The sequence below is a fragment of the Pinus tabuliformis genome, chromosome 4_2 (assembly GCF_031772625.1).
Source record: "Pinus tabuliformis cultivar Carrire ecotype Pingquan chromosome 4_2, CPIR1, whole genome shotgun sequence".
In the NCBI taxonomy this organism is placed as follows: domain Eukaryota; kingdom Viridiplantae; phylum Streptophyta; class Pinopsida; order Pinales; family Pinaceae; genus Pinus; species Pinus tabuliformis.
The window spans coordinates 4,100,228-4,118,591 of NC_142304.1; the positions used below are offsets into that span (position 1 = coordinate 4,100,228).

General features: G+C 33.7%; 1 pseudogene; it reads right to left on the reverse strand.

Annotated features, from left to right (window-relative positions):
- Positions 1–15,243: 15,243 nt before the first annotated feature.
- On the reverse strand, positions 15,244–16,291 carry LOC149168107 (conserved oligomeric Golgi complex subunit 8 pseudogene; annotated as a pseudogene).
- Between the last annotated feature and the right edge of the window lie 2,073 nt (positions 16,292–18,364).

The following is an 18,364-nucleotide window of genomic DNA, read 5'->3' on the forward strand; positions in this document are numbered from 1 at the left end:
AGAAAGGCTCTATATGGTCTAAGACAAGATCCAAGGGCTTGGTATTACCGTCTTGACAAATACCTCCATCAACAAGGTTTTTCAAAAGGATCAGCTGATAGAAATCTATATACAAAGATTGACAGTAATAAATTGCTAATACTTGTTGTGGATGTTGATGATATCATTTTTGGTAGTAATGAAGAAGCCATGAGTCAGAATTTTTCTTCGGTAATGCAGAAAGAATTTGAAATGTCCTTTCTTGGTGAGCTTACATATTTTCTTGGTCTACAAGTTCAAAAAAATAAAGATGGTATTTTTCTGTCACAAACCAAATATCTCAAGTAGATCTTGAAAAAATATGGCATGGAAGATTCTAAACCAGTATGTACCCCAATGGTAACAGGATGCAGTCTCAGCTCAAATTATGAATCAGTAGCAGTACATCAACCAACCTACAGATCCATGATTGGGAGTCTGCTTTATCTAATAGGTACCCGACAAGACATCATGCATGCAGTGGGAATAGCTGGAAGATTCCAAGTAAATCCAAAGAAATCACAACTCCAGGCAGTCAAAAGGATTTTCAAATATCTTCAAGGAACACAAAATTTTGGTTTATGGTATCTTAGAGATACAAATATTACAATTCATGCATAGACAGATACAGATTGGGAAGGAAGCATTGATGATAGAAAAAGCACTAGTGGTGGTGCATTCTATATGGGTTCCAGATTAGTGTCTTGGTTCAGCAAGAAACAAATTTCGATTGCATTATCTACATCTGAAGTAGAATATGTGGTTGCTGCATCTTGCTGCACGCAACTCCTTTGGATGATGCAAACATTGCAAGACATTCAGATCACATGTGCTCCACCCATCTCCATTCTATGTGATAATACAAGTGCCATCAGTATTTCAAAGAATCCAATCATGCATTCCAAGACTAAGAACATACCCATAAAATATCATTTTCTACGTGAAAAAGTGCTTGAACAAAAATTCAAATTGGAGTATGTTCCCTCCAAAGAACAGGTTGCTGATATATTCACCAGTCCACTGCCCAAAGAGACATTTGAATATGTCAATCATAAGCGGGGAGTAGTTGATGCATCATCCTATTTTTAAAACTTATCTGTTTTAGAGAAAAGTGGTTATACGCGAGTTTCATAAAGCATAGCCATATACATACGCCGGTTTCTGTGGATACAGTCGCATATTTGTTGGTTTGAAGAAAAGTAGTGGACCAGACTCAGGATGAAAGGAGTCTGATATGGGTCTGACAGTGATCATCTAGCACAGATTGAGGGGGAGTATATACATCTCGTAATGCATTGTTGGCATTATCTTAGAAGATCTTGGTACAAATTCACAGTTGTTTTTTATTCAGGTGGAATAGGTTCAGGGGGAGATCATGGTTGCCAGTCTGGATGTTGATTGATAGATGCTGCTGATGATAGTTGCTGATGACTATCATGGTCTTGTTTTAGATATTTGGCCTCTATGTCATGTATAACTTTTAATGTCAAGGTCAGGAAACAAACTCTTTTGTTACCCCACTATGCATGGGATGGATGATGTAATTTTCTTGTTTTAACATTTATAAACAATTGATATATCCCCACTTGGTTGGGTGGATGAGTCAAACTTGGTGTATCCCCACTTGGTTGGGAGATGGATGTATGTATGAGTCATTGGTGATAAGAAGGTCATTTATGATGTATGTATAGAGTCATGTTCTTCTTTTAGAACATCGTTTTGTAGACCTTGCTTATATTCAGGAGGAGCATGGACCTCAATCAGCACACTTCAACATATCAGAGAAATCTGCATGAACTAAAGGGGAGCATAACCCTTTTTCCTTGATGACAAAGGGGGAGAGTGACTTGGGGTTGCCATCAAGTCCAAAGGGGGAGATTGTTGGCATTATGACACAAATTTGGCACTATGAAACAGGTGTTGTCCTTGATGAAAACATATCATAGTTCAAACTCACAAATTGAAGAAAGAGAGGTATACGCAGGTTCCCCATTGACCAAGACGCGTGTACACGTGGGTTCGCAGACCAAAAGGAGTGTATAGCGTACCCACGCACTTTCACAAAAGGAAAGGCATGTACATGTTGGAAAACTAAGTTTTGGTCCATGGTATTTTGTCCATGGTATTTTGATCCATGGTATTGGTCCAAGATATCTGATCCGAAGTGTTGACCCCAGGTATTTGGTCCAAGGTATTGGTCCTAAGTGGTTTTGGTCCATGGTATTGAGTAAGGCCTAAGATTATAAAAGGAGGAGAAGATCATTAGGCAAAGGCACTCAAGTATTGAATATCTAATGAAGAGAAAGATCTAGAATACAGGTTATTGGGTTATGGTGCATAGTTGGATCTGAATCAAGGATGAACCTTAGCACTTGATGAAGGATAAGATCTAATGATGGGTCAAGATCTTAAGGCTTGAAGTGAAGTATCTTTGTGTGGTTTTGATCTTTTATCTGAATAACTAGCGCAAGTCTGTAAATACGATGATCTGGGTATAACTGAAGTCTGGAATTGTTGTAAATATTAAATCATCATTTACAAATCTGTACGCGGGTTAACTTTAGAAGAGGCACATACACACGCTGGTTATACATATCAAAACAACGTATACATCTTAAATTTGATTTACAAATATGTACATGGGTTCACCTTGAGAAAAGTGCGTATGCACGTAGGTTCGACACATTGAAGTAACGTACACCTCATAAAATATGCTTTAGCTACTTCTGTTTGATGTTGCAGTGCTCTGGGTTCTGGTTACTGTGTTCTGGTCACTGTGTTCTAGTTACTGTATTCTGGTTACTGTATTATGCTTTGAGCATTCTGAAAAGTGATTGATTAATTTAGTTGTGGTTGGTGCAAAGGAGATTGGTTGATGCAGATATATTTGATGTTTGAATGATGTTATTTATGGATCCAATCTAAAAATTTATGAAACGTGGTCCCTGGAAGAAAAGAGAAGGTTGTAGCCTTCTGTAGGCTGGCACCTACGTACTAGTAAACATATCAGCTAGTACAAGAGCTAGGGGGTTGTAGCTCCCTTCTAGGAGAAGCTGGAGAATGAGAGAAGGTTTTAGCCTTCTATAGGTAGAAGCTTGTGTACTAGTATAAGACTACACCAGTACAAAAACTGTAAAAATAAGTTTCTTATTAAAAAGAAGATAGAGACGATTGCAATAGGTGGTTTTCACCCACATTGGGTTTCCACCTTATATATTGTGTTCATGTGTGTGATTGTCTGTTTTTTTTTACTGCACCTGGTTACTGTTTATATGGTTTTGATGCACAAATTAAAGATCAATATATGATGAATTAACTAAATCATAAGTTTGCACGATATACGCTAGTTTCCTTGAATAAAATTGCGTATTCATGCAAGTTCCATCAACTGAAGTAGCGTATATGAATCTGATTATGGAAATGAAATATTATTGACTTTCTAATACTGATTCACCCCCCCCCCCCCCAATATTATTTCAAATAGTACTATGTTTTCTAAATCAGAATGTGGGATTAAATGAATTGAATACAAACTCTCCACAACTTTCTTCTAAAAATCTGGTGAGTATTAGTTTGGAACCAGCTAGAAGATCTACTCGTACTAATAAAAATCCGGCCAATATTAATTTGGAACCAGCGAGAAGATCTACTCGTGCTAATAAAAATCGAAGTAAAACTAGGGTTTCAAAAATTTCAGGAGAATGCAAAGCAGATGAGCAATGTGGTAACTTGCAATCTGTAGGTAGTCTTTCTGCTAAAAATGTGGTGAATATTAGTTTAGAATCAGCGAGAAGATCTACCCATGCCAATAAAAATCGAACTGAAACAAGGGCTTCAAAACTATCAGGAGAATGTAAGGCATATGAGCAAGATAGTAACTTGCAAGCCGTAGGTGGTCTTTCTATTAAAAATTTAGTGAATATTAGTTTGGAATCAGTGAGAATATCTACTCATGCCAACAAAAATCAAAGTGAAACTACGGTTTCACAACATTCAAGAGAATGTAAGGCAGATGAGTATTGTAGTAAATTACAAGCTGCAGGTAGTAAATATTCCAAGAGAAAGCGAGAAAGTGAGGATGAGTCCAATTATGATACCTCCTACAAAAAGAAATGCCTAAATGAAAAGGGTTTGGAAGTTACTAGGGTTGAAGATGAAAAAGAACTTCGTAAATCTTCCAACAGAAAGCGAAAAAGTAAGGATCAGTCCAATTATGATACCTCTTGCAAAACAAAATGCCCTTTTGAAAAGGCTTTGGAAGTTACTAGCGTTGAAGATGAAGAAAAGGGTTTGGAAGTTACTGGGGCTGAAGATGAAGAAAAACTTCGTGAATCTGTTGCTGTGGGTCCAATAGGAGACTTGCATGAAAATCCTGGATCCCCTGCTGAAGTTGAGACCATGACAGTCTCAATGCCCTATATAGAATATGTTGACCAAAATCTATGTTCTCTGTATGATACCCCTGTAATAAGGGGAAAGGGAACTTTAAAACAGATACAGCTACTGGCTTATCACTCTGTACTTGAGGCACTGTATCTTCAAAATAATTTTGATTGGAAACATGAAATGCTCCTCACAAACCTTTGGGATGTGTTCCAAATAAGCAATGAAGAGCATGCAAAGGAGCTGAAATGTGTAACTTCAATCCAATAACTAAGAGTTGTTCAGAACTTCTTCTGGTCAAGCTAAATTTCTTTTATGGTCAAGCTAGATTTGAACTTCAGAAGAAGAAAATAACTTCTCTTTACATTCTATGTGATTAATTCGCAGCAATATGATTATTACTGAAAGATTAATGGTTAATATAGTTAGCTGATTTATTTTATTGTTATATTATCAAGTGTTAATATAGGTAATGGGTCTTAATTTTGATTTTTTTATCATTATTGTTATACTTTTCATTATTTTTTTTTAACATTTTTCATAATAGTAATCAAAATAAGGAAAATTGTTTTTAATAGTAATTGTAATTGCATTGATAGGCACTTTACTACAGCTTAGCATAGGGGAGTTGCAACTGAGTATAAGGGAGTTGTGTAAGAGTAATGTATGAAAGTTTGTCAACAGTTTTAAATAAAAATAAATAATTAAATGAAATGTTGGCTTCATATCTTTTAATTGGGTCGAGCTCTACAACCCAATAAGAATTTGTAAACATTTACATGTCAGTTTAATTAAATAATAATAAAAATAAGTAATATAGAACCCATTATGGAGAGATATTGTAGTGTTTGTAATAAAAATATTAAAATTCAATTTATTATAAATTAAGATTGAATTAAAATAATGATACTATAACCATATTTAAATTTAATTAACGAGTACATAAAATTTTTAAAACTTACAATATAGCAATATTTTTAACCATGGATATTCACACCCACTTTTTAGTATATATTATCAACTTGAAAATAGGTTTTGCTATAATGCCATGGTTCATCAATACCATGGTTCATAAATACCATCTCATTTCACAATCAATTTTTTTATAAATATTTTATTTGAATTTAGTTTTATAACATTTTTGTGTCAATGTTTTTAATTAAATCTAAAAGCAAAAAGATTATAATCACTTTTAACATATATCTAAACCATGTATCACATTAAAATATATAAGATATAAATAGTAGCTATAAATTAAAATCTATTTTACCAAATAAGTTAAAATTATAATTTTGTAACCAGATTCAAATTTCATTAATAAGCACGTACCAACTTGATACTTCCAATATAACAAATTAAAAAAATTACTTAGTCAAATTGCATTAATTTTTTTTTTAATGTATTAATTAAAACATTTTGACTCAATAAAATTACATAAAAATAGAAAAATAATTAAAAAAATAAAATATTAATTAAAATTATTAATAATTAATAATTAAATTAGCCTAGATACATCTTAACTCTAGATGTATCAAGTTCTGAGAGGGATCAAATCTCTTGAGGTGCAAAATTTGAAGAAAGGTTTTTTAGTGTAAAATTTGAGGAAACATTTGCACCTCAAAAGATTTGAGATTTGATCCCTCTCTAGAGATTTGTGATTTGAGATTTGATCCCTCTCTAGAGATAGATCCAGAGTTAATGGATTTAAGTTGACAACTATTCAAAATAAGACATATATAAACATAAAATATAAAATGTAAACTAATGTCAAATAATTTCACTTGACAATTATCTATCTTGGTATCTTAATTTATAAAAGAAAATTTAACAAACAAAAATTATAAATTGGATAAATATAAAGTACAACCATGGCTCGATGACAAAACATTATCATATTAAATATAAAGTACAAAATCATAACCAAAATAACCTTTTCTCAAAAGCTACTAAAAATGAATGGTTTAGTAAGTTACAAACTCAAGTTATAGAACTCGAATTTGTCATTAGGGAACTAGATGATTCTCAAAAGCTACTTTAACACAACCAAATCCAACTACTAAAAATGAATGGTTTAGTATGATACAAACTCAAGTTCTAGAACTCAAATTTGTCATTAGGGAACTAGATGATTTAATGTTAAGGTTATTCTTTGGTCCACCCATTTATCTTAAGGGAGGTCATCTAGCTTAGAGGTTTTAGCAAGTAATATTTATATATAATATTTAATTAAATAAAAATTTAAAAATTCATAATTTATTAATATTTTTAAAATCAACTAAGATTAATAAAAATAACTAATTTTAAAATTTCACCATAAAAATTAATATAGTAACAAATTTATTATAGAAATTATATGTGTGGTTCATTAAAATATTTAATATTTAATATAATTATATATATTTAATAAATGCAAATATCTATATAATAGAGAGCCATTAAACACTTTAACAATAATTATTGAGTTGAGATGCTCATTATACAACCCAATGTGAAGGCAATGTGTAGGTATGTTCATCCCTCCTAAAAAAAAAATAAACTAGCAATTGCACCACATGTTGCAAAGGAAATGTTGTAAGGCAATATTGTAGGAAAGAGTAGCATTAAGGATATGATTGAAGTGTAAACAAGCTCACTTTATTGAAAATAAAAATGAATAGAATTTGTACACTATAGGATCATACACAGATGGGTGAACAATTCTAAGAAATAACATTAACAATAACGGCTTCGTCGCCGACTTATTCGGGCTTACTCCATAGATCAAGGAACACCAATCGTACCTATGAATTTTTGGTTATAAATAATATATGCAGTTGCATATGCAAAGTTAACATGAACACTATTATGCAAATGCAACTGGCTCTGCCATAACTTTGATGCCTCTTTTGTTGTTTAAAGACCACGCAGACTATGAGGCTATGCAGACTTATGGATAAATGTAACCATTAGTTTCGGAAGAGTAGGACCTCTAAATTGTGGTCTAGTTACACCTAAAGCCATTTAATTACTACCCATTAAATTGCACACAATGATGAAGGGAAGACTTGAACATGCCAAAGCCTATGTTGTGGCATTTAATAATTCACATTAGATTGAACCTAATCCATATTACATTTCTATTGAGAAAGGAGGCAAAACAAACATAAAAATTAGGAAGTTACAAGAGCTCCCTACAATGCACAACTATAATTTGAATTAAAAATAACAAGGTAGAGAATGCATAATTTAAAGCCAGAAAATGTACATTTACTTTATTCACGCTTTATAAAAATAAATGTTCACAATGTGAAATGCATGTGACTCGTCTATCGGATGAGTTAGTTTGATTTCCACCAGAATCACAACCAACTTTCCCCCATAATTAGAGAATATTATTAGACTTCAATCCCAAAAATAACACACTACATCTATAAATTAAAATGTTCAAAACAGGCCAAGCTATATGATTGAAAGGGCAAGCCAGTACCATTAATCCGGATGATAAAAAACACTATTTCTACAAAGCTATACTACTACTCTAGCTTCCAAAACCTATTGATGGTCACCTTTCTGGGTGGCGGAACTTCCTGTTCATATGACTCAATATCCCCGTACTACCATATATTCAAACTGCCTTGCTTGGTTTTTTGTTGGTGCTCTTCTAAATTATCAAGGGTAGATTGTCTTTCCTTGGTGTCAAATTTTTTCTTCCTTTCCAATTGCGCCAGACCTTCCTATAAGAAGAAAAACAATGTAATCAATAACTATTCAAGAAATACTCAGGGAAGGAGACAAATAGAATGTCATAAAATCATCATGCCAAAGTTTGGAAACTCAACTCTGAATGACTCCAAGAAACTCAGAAAAATACTAAAAAACATATTACATTTCTCAAATTGAATATCATTTATGTAAAGCATGCAAAAAAATTTCCCGTTACAGAACATGGGTAACAACATCGAATACTTTCTTTCAATAAAATATCTAAAAATTTTTATGAGAGTTCAAATAAGGAAATTTCCTTTGAAAATTTGGATTTCAAGATTGCCTCTAGGACATAGAAGCAATTCTAATGTAAAAGAGGAAAGGGGTAAGAAATCATAGTATTATAAGCCTTGTGTAATGGAAAATGAGCCTAACTCTGACTTAGAATAAAAATCAACAACAGGTGGGAGAAACACTTCTAAATGCCAAAATGGAAATCAACCATGAATTTTGTCAAAATTTGACAAAGTGGCTAGGTATTTTGATAATAGAAGTTGTAAGGCACAATAAATTCAATATCCATGAAAATGTGTTCAAACATTTCCATCCCTTCCTTGTCAAAGAGAAATTAGATAATTGGCAGAAAAATGAAAAAACCATAATAGAGGAAGAAGGTGGAGATCACAATGAGAGGCCCTCATGGATATTTCCTAAGGAACCCTGAGACACAACGACACTCTCAAATATCTTTAGAGCTACCATTGACCCACAATTCCTAGTGATGGAACTTCTTGCAAACATCATAGGATATCTTTTTGAGAATAATGAATCACTCAAAGGAATTGGAATTTGCAGGAGAGAACTAAGATTTTTTCTGCTTCAAAGAGTCTATCAAGTGGAAACTGATATCCATGGAAGAAGATGCAACCCAGAGGTCCATAATAATGGAGAAACGCTTCCATAAGGTGGGGAAAAAGTGACTAAAAGTTGTCAGTTGCGATGAGCTAGTCAAGAAGGGAGTTCCCCAATTATCTCCAAATAAACACCATAAATGAGAAGGTTTTGTAAATTATGTTCCAATGCAATTTTGAAAATATTTATATTCATCATAAGATTGCATATTCATATTACAAATTAAAATGAAAATGGAAAAATTACACGTAGATATGCGAATCATATGTTTATGCATTTTAGTTCACAAGGTCTACTGCAACTGTTAATAGTTTTTTGTAATATGAAAATTTTGGAAAATGAACTGACATGCCAAACAAAGCTTCTAGATTATGAAAAGCTATCCAAAATGTACTCGAGTCATTGAAGTTAAGGTAGTGGGTGAATCTTTCAAGATTTTCTTTATGTGCCAGCTTTGAATTTGTATAAACTTAATGATAAAATAATTGTTTTTATTGACCCATGGTATTCATGTGGAATATAGCCTATCTAAATGAGGAAATTAAATAAGCCTAGATCCATAATAAATACAGATCTACCAAGCTCCAAGAGGGAACAAATCTCTTAAGATACAAACCTATTTTAGAGTGAAAATAACTTTGATCCATCTCTCTGTAGGAGTTAAGATGAAACTAGGCTGGTTACTTTTCAAAATACATTGTAAATTATGGTAAACCAAGCTACTTGAAAACTTTTCAAGAAATTAATAAAACTTTTGAAATTAAGTAAATAGTGACTATACATAATTGCACCAAACTATTGGTTAGTTTGACATTAAGAATGAACATGGTTCATAATTTTAAAATAATATAAAACATATACATCTATAACATTATATTTAAATGTTGGATAAAAATAAAAACAAAATGTGAATTTCAAAAGAAAATGGTCATTAAAATAAATTTATTTGATGAATCAAATTTATAAGCTAATCAAAATAACTTTAAAAGGAAAAAGATATGGAAAAAACCATCATAAATCCATTAAACAATTTAGTATTATAAATGAGTTCACAAATATATAGAGTTTCTCTTCATTTTCATTTATCATCTTTGGAGGCTTATTATAAAAATCTATATAACTTCTCTTTATTTCTCCTTAGGTGTGTAATAAAATAGTACCAAGCTCAATAAAATGAATAGTCTTAGGCAATGTTGTCCATCAACTTGCTTAAGCAAAGTGAATTTTGTTTAAATCTGTTTTTCCCACATTAACTAACTTTTATTTTCATCTAGAAAAGATCGATTTATCTTTAATTTTTCAAAGATCCTTCCCAGCGCTGAACAATTTAAAAAAAAAACGTATTTGACGAATCAAATTTCAAATTTATAATGGAAATATCCCTCTCTTCTCCTGTTAGATCAGTGCTTAAGATGGATCTATGCTAGTAGTAAATAATATATATCAAATGTCCATCTCAATTTATAAGCACAAATTCAAAAATTATAAATAAAAAAATCAAGAAGCAAACACTATAATTTATAAATGGATTAATAATTAAAGGTTATGAGATTTTTTTATGAAGTTTATGAATAAGTCATTTCGTCTATTAGTTAAACTATGTTGAAATTTTAATTAAGCTTAAGATAATAGCTAGCAATTGCACCACATGTTGCAAAGGAAATGTTGTAATGTGGTAGCATAGGAAAGAGTAGCATAGAAGATAGAAGTAATTTTTTATGCAATTTGTTTATTTATTGGCATTTGTGTGAGAAAAACTTTGAAATTTAAACTTCGTAGAATTGAGCTACAACAATTAGGAATGATGGTAGTTTGAGGAATCTCATCAATATCTATTTTTTCAAAAATATTCTCATTGATAATGTGTGCTTCTTCAAAATGTTTCTAGTATGCATTTGCCAACTGCAAAAACCAATAATTATGTGTGTTATGTTGTGGTAAAGGGGTACATTGGTTCCATGGTGCCACCAATAGGTAAATTGAAGGAAAAATGGAAGTGAATCATGAATGGTTCGCATTGAAAGCATTAGAAATATTTTATTACATAAAAAATTTTATTATATCTTTACATTACTTAATTTCACTACATAATACAAAAAGAATAAAACATGAAGAGACAAAAATTGCACGCATCATCTTCATCCTCTGCATCCACATCATGGCTTTCATTGTGACAATTGCATTTCACCTTTGTTGTTTCTACTCAAATTATTCTATAAACCAGTAATTCCTTCTGGTAAGATGAATCCAACAACCTTGCAGGTTTAGTATAATGGATCTTGGCATAGAGGAGACAATCTTTCTACAAGACTTCACAAAAAAAAAAAATTATACACGTGAGTTTGAGGGAGAGGTAGAAATATTGATTACAATTCACTTGGGTTAAGGTCTACAAATCCCTCTTATGGTTTATTCTTGTTTGAAAAAATGACAATGATCTAATGTTTAACGTGTTGGTATGTTTAACTTTCCAAAAAACTTTCAACATATTAGCAAGATATTGATTTCAAGTTGCCTGAGTTTAATGCTCAAAGGTAACTCCATGCATATTATGATCCAAATCCTCACAATGGTTTGGGAGGTCCACATTGGTTGCTTATAATTTTTTTCCTTGTAGCATGATGTATGGCACTCAAAATTACCCTCAAAGGATCTAACAAGATCACTTGAAAGAAGGCAGTGAATAGCAAAAGTCCATCCACCTACTTCTATGTGTGACAAATAGAGGACAAGCTCTACTGACATGGGCATAAGTGGATTAGCCATCAAGGCTTCAACACCCTCATCAAACTACATCCACCAACAGGAAAAAGTGGAAGAAACATGTATCCTTTTCATTTTTTTAGGTCCACCTTTCATCATGCAACATAAAAAGAACAAATTCAAGGTGTATAGAACATGTTAAAAACTGAAATTGAGCACTTCATTTCAACTCTAACATGTGAATTAATTGACACTAAAATGAATACCAACACTGGACAATAAAGGGAGAGAGCTTCCAATGCATAGGAAAACATGATTTGAGCATGCGACCAAGTATTAGAAATGATGGTTTTATGAAATTGTCCTAGGATAATGGTTATCATGCTAATAACTCACCCTCCAACCAGATTACTCAACTTTGGGAGGTCCACATTGACTGCTTATAACTTTTTTTCCTCATAGCAGGATGTATGACATTCAAAATTACCCCCAAAGGATATAACAAGGCTGCTAGAAAGAAGGCAATGAATAACAAAAGTTTGTTCGCCTACTTCTATGTGCGACATATAGAGAACAAGCTCTACATCAGACTACATCCACCAATATAAAAAACTGGAAGAAATTCTGTAATACCTGTCATCAAGAAGAAATAATATATCCATAATTGGGTTAAAAGGAAATTTTTTGTTCTGCATTAGTTTATCATTTTGAGGGTGTTTGAAAAAATACCTTTTAGAGCCTAAATAGTTTCCAGTTTTAAAGAATTTTCAAAATTCATACTTGTATTATTTTCTATAATTCAAAGAAAGAAAATTAAAGCATGGAACATGATGCAAATGTTCACTATAATATACCCATTTCATCATATATCAAATTCCTTCATCTTCTTGTGTCCATGATGCTTCAACCTTTGTTATAATTAGCATCCAAGGTATTAACTTTTTAAAAGGTGCCAGCTAGATGATATTGGGTTGGCTCAACCCAGAGACAACATAAACCTTCATAGGTATCTTGCATCCAATATATGGTAGATATATTCTAACCATTGAAAAACTACTATTGTGTATGGTTATTAAGGTGAAAAGGAGTTACAAATTATTAAATTTGTGGAAATCATAATTTCCAAACAAAGGGACACCTCTAGACAAGGTGAAATGGCTCTCTGTTTTATGATTGGTAATGAAAAGTAACAAAAATGTTCTATGAGATGTAAAGTATTGTAAGAACCACCAAACATAGAGATATGTTAGACAAAATTTACCTTAGATGTAAGCTTATATAAATTTGGATATGCATCAGTTTCCAGTTTCGTGGTGCCTGCATCTAGGAAACTGCAGATAACCTCTAAAGCCACATCAAGGGCATGAAACTCAAAGGGTGACTCAAAAATATCTGAGAGTTTGGATTCAAAAATAAAATATGCAATGATAAAGTAACAAGTATCACTAACGTCATTTCTCCAAAAATTGAAGCAAAATAAAACAAAGTTGTCCAATCCCAGGATCCATGTAATGTCCATGATGCTTAAAAGCATGGGATAACTGAAGGGAATTGACACCATCGAGTGGGTACTATGTTGCACATACTTGATGAAAAGAATAAAAGATGAAGAGAAAAAATTTGCACCCACTTTCTTCATCCCCTACATCTACATCATGGATTCCGTTGTGATAATAAGATGTACAAGATTCAAGGTGCCAAAAGGGTATGGTTGTGATGTTACCCTGTGAAGAAAAATTGGATCAGTTTCTTATCTTTCATAGTAAAATAGAGTTGTTTATTCCTAGTATCCATGTAGTGTCCATGATGCTTAAAAGCATGGGATAGATGAATGGAATTGGCAACATCCAGTGGGCACTACATTGCACATAATTTCTGAAAAGAATAAAAGATGAAGAGGAAAAAAATGCACCCACTGTCTTCATCCTCTGTATCTCTATTGTGGCTTTCATTGTGACAATAAGGTGTACAGGATTCAAGGTTCCAAAAGAAGGGTATGGTTGTGATGTTACCCTATGAAGAAGAATTGGTTTAGTTTCTTGTCTTTCATTTCCTTCATGCTAGCATTTTTTTGTAAGTACGTAGAAGAAAGGGGTGCAACATGTGATGTATTCTCTCACTCACATGCAACAAAAGGCACTAGTTCCTATCATGGAGAGGAAATTCATGTTGGTTGAGTGCAAATTCAAGGATACAAAGTATTGGAACTTCAAATTTCACACACGGGATAGAAAGAAGACTTAGAATTGTAATATGGTAATGGAGGAGTAAAGTTGTCTGGGACATTTTTTGGTATGGATTTCTCCTGAATACACCATTTTGTTTTTTACCTAAATTGGAAGAAATCATTTGTAGGGGCACGTTGATGGTCCTTCAACTATGAATTCATCAGAGTGACCACAAATGACCATTTACACTCAAAAGGTTTCTTTATGAAAGAAGTAAATCCCATGCTTAAAAAATTACCCTTGAGCAATGCCATTTTTATTATTATTAATTCTATCTTATGAAGTTTACAACATTTTTTTCTATTGGAAACCTAATCCTCTAAGGGTTGGTGTGGAAGCGGAAGAGTCTAAGGAAGTCCAAGAGACCTTGGAATATGAAACAAAATGTAAGATGAATGTACTATAAATGTATATCATTTGTTAAAAATAGATATACTCTCATTCTTATCATTCATCTTATGTTGCTTCCACATATGTGTCTAACATGGTATCAGAGCTCCAGGTGAATTTCTACCCTACTCAAACTTGAGCCAGTAGTTGTGGCCTCTATGCATGTCAGTTTTGCATTCCTGTAGATAGAACTATCATTATTGCATGCATGCCTATTTCATGTTGCGCATTGTCAGGCTGACCTCTTAGCAAGATTAGTGTTGGGTTCTTTATCTAGGGTCTCAAATAGCAAAAACACCTCTACCATATTCTTTGCACATTTAATGCCTTCTGTGATTGTTCTAAGACTCTGTTACACTAACGCTCCCTCATCATGAAATAGGCTGGCGCTAACAGTGTTGTGCATTCTGACAATGCAGGATTAGTTGTTATTGTATTTTGATTAATTTCTTGGCCAATAGATAAGACGCCTAGTGTTTGAATGCGATGCAATAGCATTTTTTTGACCTGGTAGTTGAGAAGAAACAGGCCAGGGAGTGAGACTGACTGCCTACCTCTTGCCTACCTACTTGCCTTGTATTCTCTGCCTTATTATACAAAGATATTTGGGAGTCACCTTTGGGGGTTTGCGTGGATCAATAGGCTTTGTGTTTGATTCCACTTCACCACTCATTTTCAATGAACATACATAAGACAAGAACATTGGGAGCAGTGAGATGAATATTCACGTGGCTCTGCGATAAGGAATATCACTGGAATGAGTTGAGGAAGTCTAACTGGTGGTTAATAGAGGTGGAAGTCTGAGCAGTGAAGACATATCGATGGACTGCGCTCTGGTCCCTCGACATACCACAATCAGCTTCTTCAATACCTTTGGACACAGATAATTTTCCTCACTACACTCCCACAACACCTTTCGAATAACCTACCGCAGTGAGTCATACAACACACTACTCCTAAACATTCTATTGTGCACAAATAAATTATGCACTAAGGCTTCAAAAAGGGAAGGAAGCAGACCTCAAAAATCTAATCCAACCCAGCCAAGGCTCATTGCATAGTACATGCATTACTCAAGAATAATTTCTAATGATACACCTTCATTTATTTTTGGTAACATAGTTTGAAGTGTATTTAAATGTGAAGTTATCCTGTGCATAGCCCAACTGAAAAGCATACCACCATCATAGTTCTCTTCATTCCTAGACGTTTCATCAGCAAATATAGCTCGGTATTGTTTAACAACATCAAAAATATGCACTCTGTGGAAATTTTCCATTCCTTTTAAGAACTCATATACATTCCCTTAGTCCAAATCGTCAATGAAATCTGCAAGCCATGCTTCTCTGCATTTCAAGAATTGTAAGCACATTTCATGCTCATTAAATACTCCTAAATGGTGAAGGTATCCAATCACTCGAAGATATTCCAGCAACTGAATATTTGCTCTAACTCTCTAAAGAAGTTGTGATAGCATATATTGTATTGTTTGCGTAACTTCTTCGGCTAATGATTGAATCACAGGAAATTGCGAATGCATGGTTGCTAACTTTAGGAAAAAATCTCTTAATGCAAGAGCCTCATCATAATTTCCATTTCATACACATGTGTCCATAAGCTAATTAATTTCAAGCAAATCAAGTAGTGTACTATGATTTTCTAGAAGAGTATGGTTTAACCTTTGCTTCTCTAATATTTGCTGAGCTGAGTCCATAAACTCACTGCATCCACTAGTAAGCCTTGGCACTTCTTATATCAATGACTCCAAATGTTTGTCAATTGAACTCACTTCTTCCCTAACTGACTGCAATGCGTCAGCTGTAGTAATGAATGCTCTATAATTACCAACAATGACCTCTTGCATTTGCTTTCTCAAGCGCTCTGCATCTAAATTGTATCCCTTGTGCTGCATTTTCCAAGGGGAAAAATCTAGGGGCCATGGCTGGTTGAGGATTTGAAACCAATGATGCCATTACTTTGCAAACAAATGTTAAATTTGAAGAATTATTGAATTTTGACCTTCCAAAAAGGGGATTGACAAATCACTGCGTTAAAGATACTTCGTTGAACATTTCAAAATTTTCTTGATTCTAGAACTAGGTGAAGGTACTTGATTCTTTTTAAGCTTTTTTTCGGCAATGAGAAATAAGCTCGCAGGGTTCGATCCAACTTCCTTGGAATTGATTGTCTTTGGTATCTTGATGACACAAACCAGGCTCTACTAGAACTGTCGACAAATTTCATTTGCAAAGAAAGTCAAAGATTGACTCTCTTTTTCACAGTGTGAGTAGTTTGAATAATTTGAGAAGTACATTGCAGCAGCGAGTCATTTGTTGCATTGAAATTGATACTGCGCTATCTGCTACAGTGATTTGGTGATATTGGTATCCTGCTACTCATCTAATAGTTGTAGTTATTTATCATTTTATAGGACAATTTGTAGTTGAAGATAACATCATTATATTGGTTTGAAATGGATCGAATGGATGATGTATTGAAACTACTGAATAATTTAATACATTCCACAGTTGATGAGATGGTTAAGATCAACAAAACCTCTCTTTCCAATATTAAAATTTGTCTCCAAAATGCACAAGAGAATATTGAGTTTTTGCAGCTTGAGACAAAGCTACAACAAGAAGAGCTACAACATGGTAAGCATCATTCTATTCAGAACATTGAGATAAACTCCCATATTGTTGAAGTTCATTCAGATTTAGTACCCAATGAAGTAGCAGTTGTACATGCAGATGCAAAAATTCAGTCTGCACTTCCCAAGTCGGTCATCAGACCTTGGGAAGAGCTTGTCCACAACAAGCATAGAATTATTCTTGGATATGACAAGGATGTGTCATTTCATATTCCAGATTACGCAAAGCCCATCGAGTTTCAGAGTGTTGGATTCCTTCATGACAGTTCACCTTCAGTTGTTACAGATTTTGTCGCTCTTCCACAACAACAGCAACAGATTGTGAAATGCTAACACTGTGACCGAGTTGGCCACATGAAAGATCATTGCTTTGATATTCATCCATGTAAGCACTATCATAAAACCAGTCATTCTTCAAACAAATGCTTCATAAACAAATATCTTGCAAGAACAGAGATTCATCTTAGATGGATCGCTTCTTGGCAATGGGCTTCAACAACCAAGAAGATATTTCACTCATACAACAGGATTTGTTCTCAAATATTGAAAAGTATTGCAGTTGATATCTCTTCATCTTCTCACCATGTATTTGACAAGGGGGAAAATGATGGTCATCTACAAGCTTCAAAGCCACATCAAGTGAGCTTGAGCCACAACCTGCCATACCAAATTCAGAGTTGTAGCCAGAGACAAATATGCCCCTAAGCATGCCTTCAATCGGTGATACCTCTTCAAAAAATTGGGGAAAATACCTCTAGTAGAAGACTTCAGCTTCTTGCCAGTTTTGGAAGAGTTCCAGGAATTTCATTAAGCATTCTAGAGTTGTTGGTCACCCTTAAACCACCACAGGTTGAGACCTCCCTTTTCAGGTTGAGGTTCTCCCTTTTATGTGGGGTGAGACCTCCCTTTCATGGTTGAAGTTTTCCCTCTTCAAAACATTAGGAGCACTTCCTTTAGCATAATACCTGAGCTTCATGTTAGACTTGGAAGAGTTCTGGGAAATGCACTAAGCATTCCAATGTTGGTGGTCATCCTTAAACCAACTCCCTTATACCAACATTTCAGAGAGCACATTTAGCCTAGTGTTGCCATGCATTTTTGCACATTTTGTATTACAACTCTCTTATTGGACTCATACATAACCCTTCGGATTAAGGGGGGGAATGTTGGACACCTAATCCTATAAGGGTTGGTGTGGAAGCTGAATAGTCTAAGGAAGTCCAAGAGACCTTGGAATATGAAACCAAAGGCCATATGAATGTACTATAAATGCATATCATTTGTTAATAATAGATATACTCTCATGCTAATCATTCATATTTTGTTGCTGCCATGTATGTGTCTAACTCGAAAAATCCCAATAGAGCAGTGATTTGTTAGGATACAATAATTTTAA